Below are 6,435 nucleotides of genomic sequence, written 5' to 3'. Positions count from 1 at the left end.
TGGGTAAGTGTACCAAGATGGGGGACCAAAACGTTGCCAATTTTCTTTTGCCCAAAAGTAGCCATTTGGCATGCACCAAATAGGACACTCATCATATTTGGTGTGTGCCAATAGGTTTGGTGTACTGAACCTAAGGTTTGGTCATGCCAAATCTATTTGGTGTGTGCCAAATAAGGTGAGTGCCAAATGGAAATAAATTTTCAAAAGTGCATTCCCATTTGGCTAGCACCAAATTTGGTGCTCACCAAATGTAAACATTTAAGTATAAGTCACATTTTAATATTTATTTTTCCTTTCTTATACTTTACATTATATTTCATGTGTATATATTGGAAGGATGCTTGAGAGTGGTTTCAAATCTCTAGGATTTATAATGTAGATGCTATCTTTTAGATGATCATTTAAAATTCCAAACTTAGTCAAATTTTAGTAAACATGCTTCTATCAGCATTCTCTTACTCTCTCTATGCTCAGTATCTTTATGTCCCCTAGGATCTATACCTATATATCTCTCTCTTCCTCTATTCCATTTCTACCTCTCTTTATCCCACTCTCTCATCTCAACCCTAAGATCTAACACTACCTCTTTACCTCTCTTTCCTACCCTTCACTCTCTACTATATGTTTTATCTCTCTTTACACACCTCCCCATCACTACCTTTATTTCTCTAGGTCCCTCCCACCTTCTCTCCCTTTGTACCTCACCTTCATTCCTTACCCCCATCTTTATCCCTTCCTCCCTCGCTCTCTCTTCATCTCTCTCCCTCTCTTATTGTTTCTCTTCCATCTCTCTCTCCATTCTCTCAATCATTACTTCTTATCTCTCTACATCCCTAGGTCTCTCCTTCCCTTTATCTTTACTTCTCTACCTCTCCATCCCTATCTCATTAACCACCTCTCTCCCCATCTATCTCTCTCACCTCTATCTGCCCCCTAGGTCTCTCACCCCTCTCTCCCCAGACTCTAGGTCTATTCACTCTCTAGTTCCTTACCTCCCTCTCCATCTCTCTCCTTATCTCCTTAACCCTCTTTCTTTGTTTGTGAAAATCTCTCTCTCTCCCTCACCTCTCTACATCTCCCCTCTTTAGGTCTCTTCCACCATCTCTGAACTTCTCTACCTTGCCTTCCCTCCCTACCCCCATCTCTATTCATGTTTCCCTTCCTCTCTCTCTCACTTCTCCCTCTCTCTCTCCTCATCCTTATCTCATTACCCACCTCTATCCCCCTCTATCACTCTCCCTAGGTCACTCACCCCTCTCTCTCTAGGCTCTAGGTCTCTCACCTCTAGACAAAGAGAGCCCAAGTGAGAGAGAGAGAGGGAGGGAAATAAAGGGAGAGGCCTATGAGAGAGAGGGGGGGAGGGAGGGGTTGAGAGAAAGAGAGTGAGAGATCCAAGAGAGAGAGAGGGGGGGGGAAGGGTTGATGGAAAGAGAGGGAGAGACTAGAGAGAGCAAGTGAGAAATATAGAGGGAGTAAGGGAGGGGTTGATGGAAAGGAAGGGGGATACTAGAGAGAGGGGGGTTGATGGAAAGAGATGGATACACTAGGGAGAGAGAACAAAGAGAGAGAGCCTAAGTGTGTGTGTGTGTGAGAGAGAGCGAGAGAGGGGGGGATGGAAAGAGAGGGATAGACCAGAGAGAGCAAGTGAGAGAGATGGAGGGAGGAAGGGAGTGGTTGATGGAAATAAAGGCAAATAATAGGGATATATAGATACTCTCTCTATGTGTGTGTGTGTGTGTGTGTGTGTGTGTGAGAGAGAGAGAGAGAGAGGAGCAAGAAAAGGGTTGATGGAAAGAGAGGGGGAGAGAAATTAAGTAAGAAAGGGAGGTTGGGGTTGAGGCAAAGAGAGATCCCAAGTGAGAGAGATGGAGGGAGGGAGGTAGGGGTTGAGGAAAAGAGAGAATGAGACCTGAGAGAGAGAGCGGGGGGGGTTGATGAAAAGAGAGGGAGAGACTAAAGAGAGAGCCCAAGTGAGAGATAGAGAAAGAGAAAGGAAGGTAGGGGTTGAGGGAGGGAGGGATATACTAAGGAGAGAACCCAAAGAGAGACAAAGTGAAAGAGGGGGAGAGAGATTGAGAAAGAGAGACGGGAAGGTAGGGGTTGAGGAAAAGAGAGGGAGAGACTTTAGAAAGAGAGAGACCTACCTTCCTCCCTCCCTCTCTCCTTCCCCCAACCCCTTCCTTCTTCCCTCTCTCTCTATCAACCCTCTCTCCCTCTCTCTCACATGGGCTCTCTCTATCTCTAGTATCTTCCTCTCTTTCCATAAACCTCTCTCTCTCTCTCTTAGGTCTCTCTCTCAAATCTCTCCCTCTTTATGAAGGGGTTGAGAGAGAGAGTACCAAAGTGAGAGAGAGGGGGGGAAGGAAAGAGAGAGATACCTAAGAGAGAGAGATCTTGAGTGAGAGATCTTGAGTGAGAGGTAGGAAGGGATGGAAAGAGACATAGAGACTAGAGAGAGAAGACCCCAAGAGAGGAGGAAGGGATGAGAGAGAGAGAGAGAGAGAGAGAGAGAGAGAGAGAGAGAGAGAGAGAGAGACCTGAGAGAGAGAGAGGCGGGATGGAAAGAGAGTAAGAGACCAAAGAGAGAGAGACCAAGTTAGAGAGAGGGATGAAGGAAGGGAGGGGTATAGAGAGAGAGCCCAAGTGAGAGTGAGGAAGAGATAGGAATAGAGTAAGAGACCAAAGAGAGAGAGTCCAAGTTAGAGAGAGGGGGTTGAGGTAGAGAGAGAGAGAGAGAGAGAGAGAGAGAGAGAGAGAGAGAGAGAGAGAGAAGGGGGGTAATGTAGGGAAAGAAAGGGAGAGACCAGAGAGAGAATGTTGATACGATCATGTTGATTACTGAAATTTGACTATGTTCTAAATTTATATGAATATTCTAAAAACTAGAATCTACATTATAAGTCTTAGAGATCTGAAACCACTCTCAAACATCCTGCCAATATATACATAAATATAACTTAAAGTATAAGAAAGGAAAAAGACATATTAAAATGTGAATATAACATTTTATGTATATATTGCACTTTAGAATAGAGAAAGAGAAAGTGATTGAAAAATTATTAATGCAATACATTTGACCTATGCCAAATAGGGTGCATGCCAAATGCAAAATTTGCATTTTTTAAATTTGGTGCATGCCAAAATTGGTGTGCGCCAAAGTAATTTCCATGGGAAACACCAATCCTTAGGCTTGGATTTGCCTTTAACATCCAACCTAAAGGCTTAGACATCATTCTTAGGCATGAGACATGTTTTTCAGTAAATATACAAAATTTTCTCACATATATGTCTGTTCTCTCCGTCAAGTTTGCATGTTTTTCAATGCAAACAAAAATAAATGCCATAGCATTGTCAAGCTCTCTCTTAGCTAACCAGCCATATAATTCTTTTATCATTTTGATTAAGTTAAGATTTTCATCTCTAATTTCTTTAGTTAGTGTGTCCTTTTTTTGTCAAAAACCAACATGTCGTATTTTGGGCATAGATTTTTACTCATTCATCAAATTTTTGAAACAATTCACAGTTTTAGAAACTAGACTCCATTCTACAAAAAAAAAATTAATTTTTTTTTTTTAGTTTTCACAAATTTTAGGGCAGAGCACACTCGAAATTCTATTTTTCAGGATGTGTCCACTTTGAAAATTAGTAAATAATCATATATTAATTATGTAATTAGCCAAAAAATCTAGCATAAACTACATGGTGTTAGCTAATTTCTCACTGGAGAGATTTTAAAAATTCCAAAAAAAAACTTGACATTTTAGGGGGAGCACACCAAGTGCTATGTTATGTCTTTTTGAAAAATAGGACCACTTTGTGTGCTCCCCTTTTAGAAACCTTTAATCTCCACCATTTTCAAAAATAAAATAAAAAAATAGAAAATAGACTCAGAGCACTACAACTCTTGATCTTGCTACATCTTCATATTTTGAGTGTAACTAGATCTTAATTTTCTTGTTGAAGTTCAGATTTTGCTGATTCCAAAAAAAATAGTGGCATCTTAAGACTCCTTTTTGGTCCCCCATCTTTGTGCACTTACCCAAAGTAGAAATGTCAAAAAAAATAATTAACAATAGAATGGAGACTTTTAACTTCTTTATCAACCATCATGGTTCTATTTTATCTCCACAATTGATGGAGCATCTAAATATATGCATCTCTTTCTATACCACGAGCCTAAACGACTAACTAAACATTAAATGCAATATTCAACTCCATAGAGTTGATACATATTTATAATTTTTTTATCGATATACCTTGGTAATATATATATTATTATAAGAATATAGGAATAAATAAAATTATATTATGTTTTTTTTATATATAAATTAAAAATAATTAACTAATAAATATTAAATTATTTGATATATTTATTATAAATATTAAATTTTATAATAAAATGTTAAGAAGGGCATAATATAGTGGTCAAGTCATAATATTTGTATGACATCCATCTAAGTGCAAACCCCTCTTGGGCCATTTAGCTTGCAAACCATGTAATGTATTGTGCTAGCATGCTTACATGAGATGTGCTTTCACTAGGTTGTTGTGCTCACAAGTTATGGACCTTTTTAGGCTATTAAGCTCACAAGGTTGAACAAGATGATAATGCCTTTTGAATTGCGGCCCACCAATAGTGGTCTAGCTGATAAAGTCATTGGGAAGAGATCCTTGTAAGTGATTTCTCTAACCTCAAACTAGTTTCCCAAATCTAAAAGAAAATATAATAAAATAAATACTAAAAATATATAAATATGTTTCTAATATTAACCTAAAAATATAATATTATTTATATTAATGTAAAATAGAGATAAAGAAAAAATTTATAATTGATATTCTAAAACAATTGAATCTCCAAAAGATTCATATTCATCCAGTACTTAAAAAACCATAAAACCTCAATTAAAAACATTAAATACAAATGAAATCCATCTTTCTATCGATTACAAATACATTGGTCATATGAGCATCAACATTAGACCAATACAAGCTCCTTATGATCAAACACATTAGAAATCACGTATGAAATACCAAGGGTCACTACTTAGAAATCCACTTTTATTTAAAAACCATGTCCTATGGAAGACCAATGATACAAACGAAATTCATCTTTCTATCGATTACAAATACCTTGCTCATACGAGCATCAACATTAGACTAATACAAACTCCTTATAATCAAACACATCACAAATTGCCTATGGAAGACCAAGAGTCACTACTTAGAAATCCACTTTTATTTAGAAACCATGTCTTATGATAAACCAAGAGTCACAACTTAGAATTCCAATTTAGATATTCCTATGAGAAATTAAACTTGAGTTTCCACAATGAAAATCCAACATCTTTAATTCAATTAAACTCAACCCCTTTGACAAATATTATAATATTATACATTAAATTATGTTTTGTTTTTTTTTTTAAATGTCTTCAACGTGATAAAATCAACCCCTTCGAATTAAAATGGAAATATTCAAAAGGAGAAAAAATAATATAGCTCCACCGCTTTATGTGGACCAATAAGATGATAGATCGATGGTCACGTCTCCTCCTTTTCTACCTAATTTTTATTATACTGAATTATTTAGTAATAGAAAGAAAGGACTTTAGGCAATTTTTCGACGGTCGGGATCCATGGAGAGATGCAGAGATGGAATAATGGATTTTTAAGGGCTGAATTACTGTGATGTACTAAAATGAAAAACTTGCAATGAGGTGGATTAAACTAAAAGTCACGCTAGAGAAAGGAAAAATTTAACCCATAGGTAAAAGATTCATTCCCAATGATGAAAACATTTTAACAGATTTGACGGCCCCCATCATATCCATCATGTTTCTATCATTCTAAGGTAAATATCAACCATTGATAGCCGAACTTAATTCGCTGATTTTCTTGAAGTGAACGTCGATGAAATTAATCCTACCTTTTAAAAAATTAGAATTAATCATTTATGCAATAATATTAATTATTTAATAAATTTAAATTGTTTATTGAGTGTACAAACATTCAATTATAAAGCTTCTATGGCCTTATCGTAACGAGCCATTAGACTTATTTTGTCCACGTTTCTTTCCACCGGCATATTTTGTTGTTCTTTGTCCTTATCATGTCCACCTCGATACATGTATTCCACTGTCGCACAAATTCCATGTTAGAATCATTGTACGGGACAGTGTAGATGAAATCCGATCTGTACGGATTGAATCTGCACCTTACAGTTGGATATTCCAGTTGAGTATAGAATGAACATTCTTACACTGACACCTCAGCGACGTGATTTGCCTCTTATCAAGACAGAAACCAACCAGTCCTGTAATAAGAGAATCTTTCCACGCCCAAAATTGAAAGCCGCCATTGCGCTACAAAAGCACACAAATTCTCTCAACTGCAAACACATTACTCTCAATCACACATTACTCAATCATTCTGCTTCTT

Source organism: Cryptomeria japonica, chromosome 11 (genome assembly GCF_030272615.1).
Source record: "Cryptomeria japonica chromosome 11, Sugi_1.0, whole genome shotgun sequence".
Classification (NCBI taxonomy): domain Eukaryota; kingdom Viridiplantae; phylum Streptophyta; class Pinopsida; order Cupressales; family Cupressaceae; genus Cryptomeria; species Cryptomeria japonica.
This window is presented reverse-complemented; position numbering follows the sequence as displayed.